This window comes from Cupressus sempervirens, chromosome 11, assembly GCF_028749045.1.
Source record: "Cupressus sempervirens isolate cs-2001-9-10 chromosome 11, ASM2874904v1, whole genome shotgun sequence".
Taxonomy (NCBI): domain Eukaryota; kingdom Viridiplantae; phylum Streptophyta; class Pinopsida; order Cupressales; family Cupressaceae; genus Cupressus; species Cupressus sempervirens.
The window spans coordinates 288,024,261-288,042,762 of NC_143128.1; positions in this window are offsets into that span (position 1 = coordinate 288,024,261).

Sequence of the window (18,502 nt, forward strand, 5' to 3'; positions counted from 1 at the left end):
TTTGCAATTGATCTCCACCAACATTTAGAGCCCTCCACCCTCGTTTAGAGCTCTCCACACTCTTTTGTGCGCAGCTCTCCACAATTGATCAAATGGGGAATGATTAATGTTAGTTTTTCTTTTTTCTTTTATTTATAATCATCCAGACATCGCAATTATGACCCCAACTTCAGTATAACAACGACGTTGGGGACATTTACAAAAAAAACCATAAAAATACAAAGAAATCATACCGTTGTCACGAATTGTTGTCGCAATTTGAGCCCAAATGTTGTAGTGAGTGTACAATGCATAACTAACTCATGAGACCACATAAGAATACACACACTTAGACAGAGGTTTGTGCGCCAACCAAATATCCAAATCTAAGAGTGCACACACCAACTCCCTCAGATCAAAGCAACTTTGCCAGTAAATAGGAACACATTAAACCAACAACCATTGAAATGACTTTAACTCCAAGACAATGATTGCAAACATCATGCACACTTAAGGAAAGGTTCTCCAATATGCCTTGAATAGATCTCCAACCACGTGAATCATAACTCCACGAACTCAAGAACAAAGTGAATTGTTGACTTCCCTAGGATGCTGCTACATCAAATTGCAAGATTCTAAATACTCAACTTAGGGTGCACTATTATACAAGTTAATGGAGAAGCTAATTTTTTGGATAGAAAAATTATAATTAAAACAAGGGAATAGGATTGCATTTACAAATCTTATTATGGGGAAGGTAGAATTCTAAAAGGGTTTCCTTCAAGAGTGGAAAATTGATATTTAACAATAGGGACAGGATTGCAATGTGAATCTATCAAAATGGTAATGATATATTGTATTTATGATTCAATCCAAAATATCAAATACTCAATTTTAGATATATTATTTTCTATAAATATTTTAGATACATAGATTTTATTATATGCACTTAAAAAATTATCCATCGTTAAAAATTAATAGTTGTACATAGAAAAGGTACGAACTCATTATGTTACACTTCAAAACAATAACCACTCTTTACTCCCTTTATTGGATGCTTGTCAATACTAATTTTCAATTTTTACTCACAACTAGAATAAAGTCGAGCAACGTTATAAAAGCAGTTAATAAGACTTTTGACTTCGAAAACATAATATCCAGTCGCAGAGATATTTATTTGAGCAGAATACCCAACGCTCAAACTAGCTGCTTATGGAAAAGTTGTCTTATGTACATTACTATTAAAAATGTGTCTAAAGATGCAATGATCTGTATTCTCATCTTTTCCACTTAGAAAGAGTGTTCCTAAAAAAAAATTAACTTTAATACCATGATATTATGTTCTGTAACTATGCACAGATGCTTCATGTGATAATATAACAGTCCAAGCAGCCAGATAAGTTTCTATTTCTATATTGTGTATCAATAAATGTCAAAGACCAACGAGAAGGTTTATAAGCTACCGCGAAAAATTGGGCTCATATTGGTCTTGAAGAAAAAATTTGCCGTCTGTAATGAAAATTGCATCCCATTACCGACATGAAGAAAAACTCAGGCCTCTCTGTATAATTAAAATTGATTGAGCTCGGCAGGTTTATAGAAGAGAGTGGCCTTATAGTGAGCATACGCATACCTTTCAATCAAGCAATAATCTAAATTTACGATAAATTTAGATCAAAAGTGTTTTTTTGATTGGTAAGAGGCTGAAGTCAAGATTCATTATTATCATTATTATGTGTTGTTATTAATTGTTATTATTTATTAAGCTTATGTAGAGTCGAACCTAAGATCTTTCGGATAAGAGGACTCACAATTTACATTGTGTTGTAAAAAAATATTATACAGTCAAAGGTGACCTTTTTTCCCAAAGCTTAATTCTTGCCTTAGTGTGTGATGTTTAAGATGGCAGTATATGCCAGATTATCTTGCTGATACATGGAGTAGATTACATGATTGGGATGTTTTATTTTATTGTCTGAGAAGTATAGTGCTTCTGATTTTTTGTTTTTATTTTAATCTCTAGGTTCTGTTTTATATGACTTTGGAATATGTTTTATCCATCAACTTACTTATAAACATGTATGCTACACTTTCTAAGTATTGAAATGATAAAAAATAAAGTTAAATGTTTATTTTTTTAAGGTTTGTGACCATTCTTTTTTTTTCTCATGCTTAAAGGTTTTGTATATAGTAAAAAAAATTATAAGAAACTATAAATAATTATAGTCATAATGTATTTAAAAATTAAATTGCTTACAAATAAATGATATTACATAATATATTTCACATAATATAAATATTTGTATTTTTCATAAATGTAAGCATCCAAATAATCATAGAATAAAAATATCTTAGTATCTAATACAATATGACAAAGAAATTACCCACTTCTTCTTTATAAACAAACATTCATCCTTACACCTCTTATAAACTACAAATCATAAATCATTGTCGATTGTGAATTTTGTTAAAAAAATAGACTTCTCCTATGAATTTAGGCATCCATCTATAACCTAAAATAATATCTTAATTAAAACAAAGTCACCCACTTTTTCCTGACAATCAAAATCACTTTCTTACACTTCTTACAAACTATAAATAGTAAATTCTCTCCGTGCTTCATATCAAGTATTCAAAATCACTATACACGTTTGTAAGAATATTCTGAATACCAAGACAATAATCGTAATCACAAATTGCATGGTTCTTAGAACAATAAAATTCCCATATTGAAATTACGATATACTCTAATTAAGCCAATTAAATGATAAAGAGTTACAATTGCAGGAGTTGCTCTTTTCCTGATAGTGCAGATAATTGTACAAAATTTCAAAACAGTGCACTCTGTTTGAATTTATGGCGTAGTGTGAGCTACAAAGGCACCTATACATGAAATTGACATTTTGTCAAATTTATGTAGATCATACCTAGTTTGCAGGTTGTCAAGCGGCCTGATTAAAAAAGATAAACCATTAACATGGCTCAACCATATGACATCATATTTGGTGTCATATTTACAGCCTCTAGAATAGTTGAAGTTCTTTCAACCTGCTCCCATGAAAGAATAAAAATAAACTTTCATTAACCAATTATCTCCGCAGGAGAGGAGAGTTTTCCTCTTCAAAACAAGGCCAATTTCTCTTATTCATTCGGCAACAATTCAGCAATTCATCCACCCGGACATATCTCAAAATTGGTTCATTCTGTTTGAGCAGACTTAGAATACAATTGAAATCATCTTCACTGCAAGGAAGAACAAGTCTTCCTCTCTGAAACCCATACTCTTCTTCTGCCTTCTCCAACAACTCACGAAATATGGGATGATTCAATAGAGACACTTTCACCATAAATCTGCGCTGATGAAGGCCAACATAAACGGGCAAGTAACCAGATGGAACATCTTTACTACAAAATTCACCATGATCATGCAGCCCACATGCACCAGCTTTAGTACAACGCCTTGTTGGACAAATCTTGGAAAGAATATTGATGACAAATTTCCGAGCATTTCTTAGCCTCTGGCATTCCATTGAATTCCTAGCACAAATTAGCTTAATTCCTTTCATTTTACCTCTCAATTGCTATAGACTTCTTTGTATTGTAAATGGCTTGCAAATATCTTGATTATATCAAGATCAACATAAGAAAACTAATATCGGTTCTTTTGAGCAACAAGGTTACAGAAATTACCTCCACACTAAAAAAAATATCAATAAGAGGACTAATTTCAGCTCCGTTTGAAGAACCACATCAAAACATCTTTGAAAAACCTATGTATGACAATTTAGAAATCTACTTATTTAGAAACAACTTCTACACAGAAATCAACTCCAAAATAGAATTTCCAAATAAACCTTTGGTTTTAAATCTCTACAATGAAACCCTAATACTTTGACCTTGCCCAATTTAGCTCAATTGCTATATTTGAGAAGTGGGTGTGGATAAAAAAATTACACAAACTCAACTATATGCTGCCAAGTTAGTGACTGGGTGTTATATATGTGGTCTGATGGAATAAGGCCATTATGATCTAAGAAGTGATCCAGCTTTGCCCAGCTGTAAAATAGGCTGTAAATCCGGATGTCCAAGGATAGGTTTTTGGATAAGATGTACATGCAAAGACAAGTACAGATAGAGTGCACTTTTAGATTGGAATATTAAAGTGTGGATGTCATGACAACATAGAGGATTCATGAATGTGGATATCTCTGTTTGTAGTTTCTGCACCATAAGTATTGAGTGAATTAAGGACAGACCACGTATTGTCAACTGGTTTTTTCAATGAATTCAAGCAACCTAAAGTTTAAGGCAATCCAGGGCAGTCAAAGAACAAATAGGCCGAGTCCTTTGTGTCTTTGTAAGTCAAAGAATGGCAGTGGACCTCCCTGAATGAAGGCCCACATACTTGATAAGGTCCCAACCATGTTTTATTGTCTTTGCTGTTTCCTTGTCCTGCCATGTTAGCTTTATTTCTCACAGGGGGGCAAAAATGGAAGAGCTTTAAGTTGTCAGGGCATTATAGTTGGTTTGTGAAGCTCTAGAAGTCTTCTAAGTTGATAGGCTTGTCTTTAGTTTGGAAAATATAGGTAGATAATTGTATTTTAATATAGATTGGTCACTTTGTGCATTTTTAATCAATAAAATGAATATTATCTTGAAACTTATGGGTGGCATTATTCTATGCACGACGTTAAAAGCTTGTCTAAGGTGGATCACTTGTTATAGTTCACCAAAGTTATAACCATGGATCTTGTAAATTTAATAGGGTAAGATATCTAGACACTATTAGTAGTCATTAACATAGTTGACAGATGTAGTGTATTTCTAAGAGCTGATTCTCGCTCAATGGTTCACTTTGGATTTAGAAAGAAGAAATTGACATATAAGAAGGTAAGTTATAAAGAAGGAAAGAGAGGTTCTTAGATAAATTCATGTATTAGAAAGAAGGTTCTAGTTGAAGGAATTATAGTTAGAAATTATAGTTTAAAATGTTGAATTTTGCTATTTTAAGAAATAAATTAGAGGATTTTATTTTTTATCAGTGGACTCATAGATCATTAGAATTAGTTTCATATACATAGAAACACGAGCACAACTTGTTAAATGGGGGAATAAGATGAAGTTCAATATGAATGATGTGGATTATTCAATAATGAAGTCAATTTTATAAGAAATTCAAGGTCTAATTACAACAAAGTACTATAATTTTTTTTTATATAAATAAAAATATTTAGGTAGAATAATATGAAAATTCTTTTAATAAATAAATAAGGAAGACTGATTGGAAGATTTTTTTTGTTAGTGATGTAGTCATTAGTTTAGAGAGTGAGGATCTGAATACAAATGATAAATTCAAGTAATCTAAAGAAAAAGTCAAGTGAATTTTCAAGAAATATGGTTCTTAGAAATATTTGGTATTTTTGTATTTGGATCTAGGATCATTCTTATCCAAGGGTGTCATCTATTTTGAGTGGGGGAGTATGTAATTAGATTTTTTTGTAAGTCTTGACATGTTAATCTCTTCAAAAATGTAACTTTAATACAAGTAGATTTAATCAGATAGATTTGTTGTTGACAATTTAGTATTCTCAAGATATAATGATATGATAAAAAACATACAAATTTTAGGTTTGACCAATAGATATCATTCTACGAAACTAGAAATATGGTAAACTTATAACTGTCATGAACCACTAATTCATTGTGCTAACTAAAAGTTACAATCTCTCTCTCTTGAAATATGGTGTGAATTTAATATTTAATAAATTGAGTCATACCAAGACTATTCCAACTAAGGAGAAACATTGTATCACACAAATTAACTTGTTCTATTTAATTTCATATGTTACAATTCTTTAGAATAACTGAGAGGGGGGGTGAATCAGTTATTCAAGGTCCAATAATGTCCAATCAAAACTTTCTAATAAAATGAGAGTGAATCAGAAGTACTGTCTGTTTTACTTTCTTATCATGCATGCAATTAAACATTAAACAATCATGAAAAGTAAACATGCATCGCACCATAACACAAAGGATTTTGGTGACCTAGAAACCCTCCAGGAATAAGAAGGTAAAACTGGGGTGGGGATGACACCCACAAAATAACTGCGCAATTAATTTCAACCACTTCTGATGTTCTGCCCTGTTAAAGGCCTGCCCTATTAAAGGATTTACACACTGTAAGATGTGACCCTGTTAAAGGATTTCTACACCCTATTAGGAGTGTTCCCTATTAGAGGACTTAAGAACATTCAACTTAGAATGCCACCCTGTTAAAGGATTTACATAGAGTTGTTAGGTTCACCAAAGTCCATGGGATTTATAGTTACCTTCTCAAAAAAATCTTTTATCTCTCTCTAAGGATCTCCTATCCTCCTCCTAAGGATATCTTATCCTTCTCCTCAGGATCTCTTTATCCTTCTCTTGAGGATCTCTTTATCCTTCTCCTAGGGATCTTCTATCCTTTTCCTAAGGCTTATCACCCTAGCTGTTAAGCTAACCTAGCAATGTAGGATTTCAATATCTAATACAATGGTAAGAAAGTATTAGAAGGGTTTTGACTTGATAAAGATTGCAACCCTATCCTTGCAAATTTAAGATCACTCTTCAGTTCTTTTCTTTTCTTGGCTTTTTTTCCTTGCAGAGCTTAGGATTTCAATTTTTAATACAATGGTAAGAAAGTATTAGAAGGGTTTTGACCTGATAAAGATTGCAACCCTATCCTTGCAAATTTCAAATCACTCTTCAATTCTTTTCTTTGCTTGGCTTTTCTTCCTTGCAGTGCTGATAGCTTGTTCACCCTTCAAGATCTATCTCCTTGAGTTCTTCCACTTGTAATGCCAATGCACTCTTATGGTCACTTGATCAACTCAGAGTCTTGATGCTCTATTCTTACTCCTCACTGTGTTCTCTTCTTGACACTTCACACTAGCCTTCTCTTGGCTTCTTCACATGACCACACTTATGACCAACTCCCTTGCACGTTCTCTTGATCTATGACCTGTAACTCCTTATAAAGAAGTTATATTCTTCATTTCCTGCTCAAATCTTAATTTGATCTAAGAAAATGATATTGTTTTCCCTCCAAATTGCTTCTTCTAGAGACTTCATGATAAATCCATTAGCATTCGCCTTGAATTGGTTTGCATGGTTCATATGAGATTCTATGACATCTACTCATCATCCTTATCATCCAACTAATTCACTAATTTCAATGTAACAAACGTATCGTTACTAATCTAGCAAATCTTTAACTTAACAAATAATGCAACAACTTGGCATCATTGGTTTACTAATGCTCGACACCTTCTGTGTTACTCGGCTCCTACTATATTTACTGATGCTCGGCACCTGAAGAAACTTGCTCGATATCCATTACCTTTTTCTGATACTCGGCACCTGAAGGATTCTGTGTTACTTGACACCTAAATAATCACTCAGCTCACACTGAAGTTGAACTTGCTTGGCTCTCTCCAATGAACTTAGTTAGGCTTTACAAATGACTTAGTTAAATCTTACATCTTTGATGTGTCTCAGTGTGTCCATCCTCTTAGAGTATTTCATCAATACACTATTTCATCAATGGCTTAGCTGATCCTTATACTTCATTACAACATCATAACTTCAACCTTTCTCTAAGTGCTCTAGCTACATCTTATTGATTGCCTCCTCCTTGTCAATCAACCAATTGATAGTATTTGGATCACTTAAGCAATTTTCATTCCTGCAAGTAGCAAGTTTGACATCAATGTCAAAACAATGATTGAAAACATTCTTTACCCATTCTATTATTATTCATTTATGATCCTTTCAATCATTTCAAACAATCTCCCTCTTTGGCATTGATGGCAAACCAAACTGGTCAATTGATTGAGTTGATCAACTTAGTTACCACCAAGATTATATATGTTTTTTGTTTCCCTCTTTTGCTAATACAGACTGAATCCTTTGTTCTGCTTCTCCCTCTTGACTGCTACATCTTTACTACTGGTCTCATACATCTCCATATCCTTACCTTTCATTGATCAGTTTCTCATAAATCTCCCTCTTTGACATAAATGCCAAAGATGTAGCATCTTCAACATGCTAAATGTAAGCTTTGCATCTTATGTTTTCTCCCTCTGTCACCATGCTTGTGACTGATCTAGAGTTTTTGCTCCTATTGTCATCCTCTACATCATTCTAATGATCTACTTTTGTTGATGCAAGGCAGCTTCTTTGTTTCTTTTAGACTGCTTGAGTTAGGGGCATTACCCCCAACTTGCCTCTAAGATATTCATAAGGATCCTTAGGCAATGGTTTGGTGAAGATATCTGCAATTTGTTCCTTTGTGTGAATGTACTCCATCTTCACTTGTTTGTCTTCCACCAATTCTCTAACATAGTGATACTTGATTGCAATATGCTTAGTTTTTGCATGCATTACTAGATTCTTGGATATGTTTATAGCACTTGTATAATCACAATACAGTATTACAGGTTTGGTTACCTCTTCTTTCATTCCTTTCAATAGATGTTTAAGCCATACAATGTTTGTGAAATTGATCGTTGCTGCCACATATTCTACTTCTACAATGGACTGAGATGTGCATATTTATTTCTTTCTAGTCCAAGTAACTAGCCTTTTACCTAAGAATAATGCTCCTCCACTTGTGCTTTTCCCGTCATCAATATTGCCCCCCCAATCTGTGTCTATGTATGCATTGAGCTCAAACTTCTCATTCTTTTTGTAATATAGGCCAAAATCATTAGTTCCTTTGAGATACCTCATTATCCTTTTTACTGCCATGAGATGATTTTCTTTAGGATTAGCAAAGAATCTAGCCATTATTCCAACTGCTAGTGCTATCTTCGGTCTGCTATGTACAACATATTGTAGTTTTTCAATCATAGATCTGTACATTGTTTGATTGACTTCAGCTGATTCATCATTTTTGGATAGCTTATGTCCTTTTGCCATTGGTGTGCTAACTAGTTTGAAGTCTTCCAATCCAAACATCTTGAGTATCTCTTTGATGTACTTTGATTGTGTCACAAATATACCATGTTTTAGTTGATGTATTTGCAATCCAACAAAGAACTTGATTTCTCCAAACATAGACATCTCAAACTCATGTTTTATTTTGTCAGCAAAACTTTTGCAAAGCACTTCCTTTCCTCCAAAAACTATGTCATCCACAAAGATTTCAGATACAAGGATATCCTTAACTTCTTCTGTTTTGATGTACATGTTGTTGTTATCATTAGTTCTTTCAAATCCTATTTGCACTAGATACTTGTAAAGTCTCTCATACCAAGCTCTAGGTGCTTGCTTTAATCCATATAGAGCCTTGTGTAATTTGCATAACTTTTTTTGTTATTTTCATCAAAAAATCCTTCTGGTTGCTCTATGTAGACTTTGTCTTCAAGTATAACATTCAAAAATGCAGACTTAGCATCCATTTGATGGACTTTATATCCTTTGAAGGCTGCATATGCCAGTAAAGTCCTTACTCCTTCCATTCTGGCAACTATAGCAAAAGTTTCGCCATAGTCTAGTTCTTCTTCTTGTGCATACCCCTTGCAGACTACTCTTGCCTTATGTCTTGTGATTTCACCATTCTCATCTAACTTGTTTCTAAACACCCACTTGGTTCCAATTACATTCTTGTCAGCTGGTCTTGAGACTAAGGTCCATGCTTGTTCTTCTCAATTTGTTCTATTTCTTCTTTCATAGCACTGTACTAGTCATCATCTTTTATGGCTTCACTTACTATTTTTGGTTTCATTTTGCTGAGCACACATTTCTCACTTCTGAGTCTATTCCTTGTCATTGGTCCTACCTCTTTGTTTCCAATAATTTGATTTGTAGGATGATGTCTTCTTACATACTTTACCAATACTGGTTCTTTCCTTGTTAGCATGTTGTCTCTTTAGAATCTGAATCCTCATGCATATTTTCATAAGGTATTTGTTCATTTTCTTCATGTTGGCTATTCTCAAAATCTGAATTAACATTCTCTATATTCTGTAGCTCGACTTCTGAATGTGTCTATTGCTCAGCATTCACTGTCTGTGACTCGACAGATGCTAGATTTTGTTGTTGATTTTCATTCTGGGTTGCAACTTCACCATTATTAGGTATACCTTCATAAAAGTATACAAAGGTCTTGTATTCTTCTTCTTCCTTGGTGTTCTCAACACTTAGAACTTCTACAATCTCATCAAATTTTGCATTTGTGCTTTCTACTACTTTGTTAGTGTTAATATTCAAACACTTATAAGCTTTTCTTCTAGTAGAATAACCAAGAAATGTGTCTTCTTCACTTTTTGCATCAAACTTTCCATTTCTAGACTCTTTATATATATAGCATTTGCATCCAAATATTTTGAAATATTTTACATTAGGAGAATGCCCATACCATAATTCAAAAGGTGTGGCATTTGTACCTTTCTTGACTTGAACTCTATTGAGTGTGTAGACTGCAGTACTTACAGTTTCTCTCCAGTACTTGAGTGCAACATTTTTCTCCATCATTTAGGTCCTGGCATAGTCAATAACTGATCTATTCCTTCTTTTTGCACTATACCATTTTGAGGTGGAGTCCTCAGTGCTAATGTCTACCTTTTGATTCCTCTTTCATTGCAGAATTCTTTAAATTCTCTTGATGTGAATTCACCTCCTCTATCAGATTTGAGACATTTTAGGCTCTTCCCAGTCTCTTTCTCAACTTTGGCCAAGTACCATTTGAACATTTGGAATGCATCTAATTTTTGTTTCAGGAACATGATTGTCATCATCCTTAAATAGTCATCTACAAATAGCATTATGTATTTGTCACCTTTGTAGCTTTGCACTTCAATAGGACCACACAAGTCAATATGAAATAGCTCTAATACTTCATTAGAAGTATAAGCCTTGCTTTTGAAAGTTGACTTGGTCATCTTCCCTAGTTGGCATTGTTTGCACATGGTGTTATCAAGCTTCTTCAACTTTGGTAGACCTCTGACTTTCTTCATTTTGCTGATGCTTATCAGATTGTCAAAATTTACATGACATAGCCTCTTGTGCCATAACCATACATCATCAATTTGAACAATGAGACAAGAAGCATCTTCCATGTCTAGGTAAAACAAATTACTCCTAGTCTGATCACCTTTTCCTATTAGACTTCCTTGAGAATCATAAATCTTAGCAACTCCTTTTTCAAATTCAACCTTGCATCCTATGTTGCCTAACTGTGAGACACTTAGCAAGTTATAATTCAGGCCTTCAACATAGTATGTATTATCACATGATATCTTTTCAGTAAGCTTGATACTACTTTCCTTTGATCTGACATGGTGCATTGTTACCAAATCTACCACTATTTCCTTCATATTGAGTAAAGGAAATGAACTTACTTTTATCTCCAGTCATGTGATGAGAGCATCCGATGTCTATGATCCATTTATCATTCTTGTTCATGTAGGTTACCAGGGTAGTTGCTTCATCTTCATCTGATTCATATTTCATATCCACATAGACTACTTCATCATCATTCTCATCAGAGTCTTCGTCAACAATGTAGCATCTTTTGCCTTTACCTTTGTAGTCCTTGTTGTCCTCCTTTTTGTTTTTGAAGTTGCCTCCATCCTTGTAATTTTTCTTTTGTGTGCATCTGGCTGCAATGTGACCAACTTCGTTACAATTGAAAAAAATGATTGGCAGCTTACCTTTAAATTTTCCTCTTCCTTTGTGAAATTCTCTTGCTAGTAATGCCTCCAATTGGTCTACATCATCTTCATTAGTGCTACTGTCACTAGATACATACTTTCCTTTTCCACTCTTTTTCTTTGTTTGCACTTCCTCATTGTCTTTTATTGTCATCTTGGCTTTGAATGCAGATTCAAAGTTTTTTGGCTTGTAGTTGTCAAAGTTGGATAGCTCAAAGGCAGTGAGTCTTCCAATTATTCCTTCAAATGAAAATGCATTGCCCAGTACAAACCTTAGCTCTTGGATGGCTGAAACTCTTATAGCATAGATAGGAAGCAAAGTTCTCAAGTATTTGCTACATACTGTTCTTTTGCTAACTGTCCTCCTAGGCTTCTTATGGCACTTACCACTTCCTTCATCCTTGCACCATATTGAGCAACATTCTCTCCTTCTTCCATTTTCATGTCATCAAACTTTCCTCTTAGACTCTCTCTTTTGGCTCTCTTGACATTATCATCTCCTCCATAGATTCTTGATAATGTTTCCCACATCTAATGTGTAGTACCACATTCTTTGACATCATCATACTTGGCATAGCTTAGTGCTGAAGCAATATCTAACATTGCTTGGTTGTGCTCCTTCTTCTTGCTCATGTCATCTGTAGTGAGGGGTCTTGCAGGGTCTACATGATCAACTGTAATTGAGGTTTGTGCATAGTCACCTATTGATCCAAGGTGTAGCTTCATCAGACTTTTCCATGAACAAAGTTGTCTTTGTTTAGCTTGGGAACTTCTCTCTTGGACATCTTGATCTTCCTATTGCTAGTACCTTGAAAAAAATCAATAGTGTGCTCTGATACCAATTGTTAGAATTCTTTAGAATAACTAAGAGGGGAGGTGAATCAGTTATTCAAATTCCAATAATGTTCAATCAAATTTTTTCTAATAAAATGAGAGTGAATTAGAAGTACTATCATTTTTACTTTCTTATCATGCACACAATTAAACATTAAACAATCATGAAAAGTAAAAATGCATCACACCATAACACAAAGGATTTTGGTGACCCAGAAACCCTCCAAGAATAAGAAGGTAAAACTGGGGTGGGGATGACACCCACAAAATAACTGCGCAATTAATTTCAACCACTTTTGATGGTGTACCCTATTAAAGGCCTAACCTGTTAAAGGCTTTATACACTATAAGATGTAACCCTGATAAAGGATTTCTACACCCTGTTAGGAGTGTGCCCTATTAGAGGACTTAAGAACATTCAAATTAGAATGCCACCTTGTTAAAGGATTTACATAGAGCTATTAGGCTCACCCAAGTCCATGGGATTTATAGTTACCTTCTCAAAAGAATCTTTTATCCCTCTCTAAGGATCTCCTATCCTCCTCCTAAGGATCTCTTTATCCTTCTCTTGAGGATCTCTTTATCCTTCTCCTAGGGATCTTCTATCATTTTCCGTAGGCTTATCCACCTAGCTATTAAGCTAACTTAGCAATGTAGGATTTCAATATCTAATACAATGGTAAGAAAGTAATATTAGAAGGGTTTTGACCTAATAAAGATTGCAACCCTATCTTTGCAGATTTCAGATCACTCTTCAGTTCTTTTCTTTGCTTGGCTTTTCTTCCTTGCAGTGTTGACAGCTTGTTCACCCTTCAAGATCTATCTCATTGAGTTCTTCCACTCATAATTCCAATGCAGTCTTATGGTCACTTGATCAACTCAGAGTCTTGATGCTCTGTTCTTACTCCTCACTGTGTCCTCTTCTTGACACTTCACACTAGCCTTCTCTTGGCTTCTTCACATGACTACACTTATGACCAACTCCCTCATGCGCCCTTATCTCTGACCTATAACTCCTTATAAAGAAGTTCTATTCTTCATTTCCCACTCAAATCTTAATTTGATCTGAGAAAATAATATTATTTTCCCTCCAAATTGCTTCTTCTAGAAACTTCATGATAAATCCATTAGCATTCACCCTGAATTGGTTTGCATGGTTCACATGAAATTCTATGACATCTACTCATCATCCTTATCATCCAACTAATTCACAAATTTCAATGTAACAAACTTATCGTTACTAATCTGGAAAATCTTTGACTTAAGAAATAATACAACAACTCGACATCATTGGTTTATTGATGCTCAACACCTTTTGTGTTACTCGGCTCCTACTTATTTACTGATGCTCGACACCTAAAGAAACTTGCTCGAAATTCATTACCTTTTTTTGATACTCAACACCTGAAAGATTCTATGTTACTCGGCACCTGAATAATCACTTGGCTCACACTGAAGTTGAACTTGCTCGGCTCTCTCCAATGAACTTAGTTACACTGTACAAATGACTTAGTTAAATCTTACATATTTGATGTGTCTTAGTGTGTCTATCCTCTTAGAGTATGTCATCAATACACTATTTCATCAATGGCTTAGCTGATCCTTATACTTCATTACAACATCACAACTTCAACCTTTCTCTAAGTGCTCTAGTTACATCTTATTGATTGCCTCCTCCTTGTCAATCAACCAATTGATAGTATTTGGATCACTTAAGAAATTGTCATTCCTTCAAGTAGCAAGTTTGACATCAATGACAAAACAATGATTGAAAACATTCTTTACCCATTATATTATTCTTCATTCATGATCCTTTCAATCATTTTCAACATCATATACTGAATCTTTTGGATCACTTGAAGTAATTATGAGGCCCTTTTCAACAATGATGAGTTCATAAGTAGGAGATGATTTCCACAGCTAGTCAAATTGTGATGTGAATATCAGGATTTAACTGTGTGATTTTGAGTCAAACTCGATGACCCATGTTTCATGAGTAGTGATTCAACATGAATCCATCTCTCATGAGAATAAATGGAACACTTAGCACTCATTGGATCTAGGTGATGCTCACAAGGGTGAAGCACCGGGACTTCCCAGGAGGTCACCCATCCTAGTACTACTCCAGCCTGAGCGCGCTTAACTACGGAGTTTCCTCCACAGTTAAACCCAAAGCTTGCAACCCCATTTGCAAACTCCGTAGTTAAGCGCGCTCAGGCTGGAGTAGTACTGGGATGGGTGACCTCCCGGGAAGTCCCGGTACTTCACCCCTGTGAGCATCACCTAGATCCAATGAGTGCTAAGTGTTCCATTTATTCTCATGAGAGATGGATTCATGTTGAATCACTACTCATGAAACATGGGTCATCGAGTTTGACTCAAAATCACACAGTTAAATCCTGATATTCACATCACAATGATGAGTTCATTGGTTTAATCATCATGGTGGTGGAAACACATTGTATATATAATTTGTGAATTGCAAGAGATTAAATCAAGGACTTGAGATTATTCTATGAGCTTTTAGTGTGTATTGAGTAGTGACTATCTTATGAACTTGAGGATAAATAATTTAAGATTTGATTTATTTAAAATTTATGTAATGTAGGTCCAAAATCAAGAACATGGTATGGAAAATGAAAGGTGATATATATGAAAGAGTTAATATAGCATGACAAAATTTATTGTTTGAGGTTTCTATATTGTATGAAGATTGTGAAACTTTGAGTGATTTTGAGAAAATATTGGCACCAACTTGATAATTGCATCAACAAGACTTATGATGATTTAATTAAAAATAATATTTCTATGTTGGAGTGTATAACATTATTGTATAAATAAGGTGTTGAAATGATTTAACTAAAATTTAATTATATCTATTTATTTCCTTGAAGTGGGTTGTGTAATCTAAGCATATATTTATACACGTTTGCTTAGATTTGTTATTATTATACTATATTGATTTTTAATATAATTAGGCATACTCAAATATTTTTGTCATAGTATGGCTTGTTGAGCACCTTGATGACATAACTAAATAGGGAATACCATAATATATCAGCTCATAATAGGGTAAGTGCACCAAGTTGTGGTGCCAAAAGGGGGGTATAAGTGGACACCTTTTTCCTGAAATTAGCAAATTCTGGACTTCAACAAGAATTTGAAGATAGTTACGCTCAAAATTTTAAGATATGACAAAAACAAAAGTCGTAGTCCTTTGAATCTAGTTTCTAAACTACTAATTTTTTTTCAAAATGGTTTAGTTTTAGGTCCTCAAAAAAGGGGGCCACAAAAAGTGGTACTGTTTATTCCAAAAAAACATAACATAGTACAAAGTGTGGCCCCCCTAAAATTTTAACTTTTTTTTTTGAAATTCTTTAATCGCTCTGGTCAAAAGTTACCTAACACTATGTAGTTTATCCCAGATTTTTTGGGTAATTTTATAATGTGTATTTTTTTTTTAATGAATTTTTTAATTAGACCCATCCCAAAAACGTGAAATATCTGTGTGCTCCCCTTAGAAATGATTGAAAACTAATCTAAAATCAAAACTTCTTTTTTTCAAAGTGTGTAGAATGGAGTCTAGTTTCTAAAAAACTAAGTTGTTACAAAATTCGATGAATGAGCTAAAATCTACAGCCCAATTAGTACATGGTGGTTTTTGACAAAAAAAGAACATACATTCAAAAGAAATTATAGATGAAAGACTTAAAATAGTTCAAATTAAAAATAAATTATATGGTTAGATAGCTAACACAAAGACCTATAATGTTATGTAACTTGATCTTATCAATACCCAACCACGAGGAATCTTGAAGGGGAGCACACAAGAAAAATCAATCATTTTTTGTATGTTTGCTGGAAAACACGTCTCAGACCTATTTATAAAATCCAAACCTTTGGGTTGGATCTCCAAGTCAAAACCAAGCCTTAGGCTTGGTTTTAATGCAAAGCTTTGAATAGCGTGTGCGCCCTATAGCGTGCACGCGCTATTAAAATGCTTTTGAATTCGAAGTAGTGTGCACGCGCTATAGTGCGCACGCACTATTGAGACCTAAATTGCAAACCAAAACCAAGAGAGAGCTAGGGGGGTGGGGCAAGGGAATGACTATTTGTGTGTGTGAGAGAGATAGAGAGAAAGTAGGGGATGGGAGAGGGGAGAGAGGAAGTGAGAAAGAGTAGGGGTGGCAAAGAGAGTATAGGATGGGAGATAGAGGAAATATGAGAGAGTAGGGGTGGCAAAGAGAATACAGGATGCAAGAGAGTGGAAGTGTGAGAGAGAGTATGGGATGGGGGAGAAAGATTGAAAGTAGGGGATGGGAGAGAGAGGAAGTGTGAGAGAGAGTACAATTTGGGAGAGAGAGATTGAGAGTAGGGGATGGGGGAGAGAGAGAGTAGGTGGTGGGAGACGGAGTGGGAGAGGAAGAGCGAGAGAGAGGAGGATGGGAGTGCATGTGTGTGAAAGAGAGAGAGTAGGGAATGGGAGAGGGGGAAGATAGAGTAGCTTGAGAGAGAGTAGGGGATGGAAGAGAGAGTAGGTGATGGGAGAGGGAGTGGGAGAGGGAGAGAGAGAGGGGGGATGGAAATGTGTGTAAGAGAGAAAGAGAGAGAGTGTGAAAATGTGAGAGAGGGTAGGGGGTAGCAGAGAGAGAGTAGAGAGGGAGAGAGTGAGAGTGAGAGAGAGAGAGAGTGAGAGTAGGCAGTGGGAGAGGGAGAGCGAGTGAGAGAAAAAGTAGAGGATGGGAGAGGAGAGAGGGGGGATGGGTGTGTGTGAAAGAGAGAGAGTAGGGAATGAGAGAGGGGAGAGAGAGATAGAGAGAGTAGGGGATGGGATAGAAAGAGAGTAGGCAATGGCAGAGGGAGTGGGAGAGGGAGAGAGAGGGTGGATGGAAGAGAAAGAGATTAGGCAATGGCAGAGGGAGTGGGAGAGGGAGAGAGAGGGGGGATGGAAGTGTGTGTAAGAGAGAAAGTAGGGGATGGGAGAGAGTTTGAGAGTGTGAGAGAGAGTAGGGGCGGTAGAGAGAGAGAGTGAGAGTAGGGTATGGGAGAGAGAGAGAGAGATAGTAGGCGATGGGAGAGGGAGTGGGAGGGAGAGAGAGAGAGGGGGAATGGAAGTGTGTAAGAGAGATAGAGTTAGGGATGGGAGAGAGTAGGCAATGGGAGAGGGAGTGTGTGTGAGAGAGAGAGGGGGGGAATGAGAATGTGTATAAGAGAGATAGAGTAGGGGATGGGAGAGAGTATGAGAGTTTGAGAGAGAGTAGGGGGTGGTAGAGAGAGCTTGTACAGGATGGGGGTGAGAGAGAGAGAGAGAGTAGGGGATGGGAGAGAGTGTGAGAGAGAGTAGGGGATGGAAGAGAGAGAGTGAGAGTAGGGGATGGGAGAGAGAAAGTAAAGAGGGAAAGAGAGTACTTGAGAGAGAGAGATAGTAGGTGGTGCAAGAGGGAGTGGGAGAGGGAGAGAGACGGGAGATGGGAGTGTGTGTGGAAAATCTAGAGAGTAGGGGATGGGAGAGGAGAGAGAGAGAGGGGGGATGGGAGTGTGTGTCTATGAAAGAGAGAGAGTAGGGGATGGGAGAGGGGAGAGAGAGAATAGGGGATGGGGGAGAGAAAGTAGGAAATGGGAGAGGGAGTGGGAGAGGGAGAGGGAGAGAGGGGGAATGGGAATGTGTGTAAGAGAGATAGAGTAGGGGATGGGAGAGAGTGTGAGAGTGTGAGAGAGAGTAGGTGGTGGCGGAGAAAGCTCGTATGGGATGGGAGAGAGAGAGAGTGAGATTAGGGGATGGGAGTGTGAGAGAGAGTAGGGGATGGGAGAGAGAGAGAGAGAGTGAGAGTAAGGGATGGGATGGGAGAGAGAGAGAGAGAGTAGAGAGGGAGAGAGAGAAGTTGAGAGAGAGAGATCTAGTAGGTAGTAGGAGAGGGAGAGGGAGAGAGATAGGGGGGATGGGAGTGTGCGTGATAGATGTAGAGAGTAGGGGATGGGAGAGAAGAGAGTGGGGG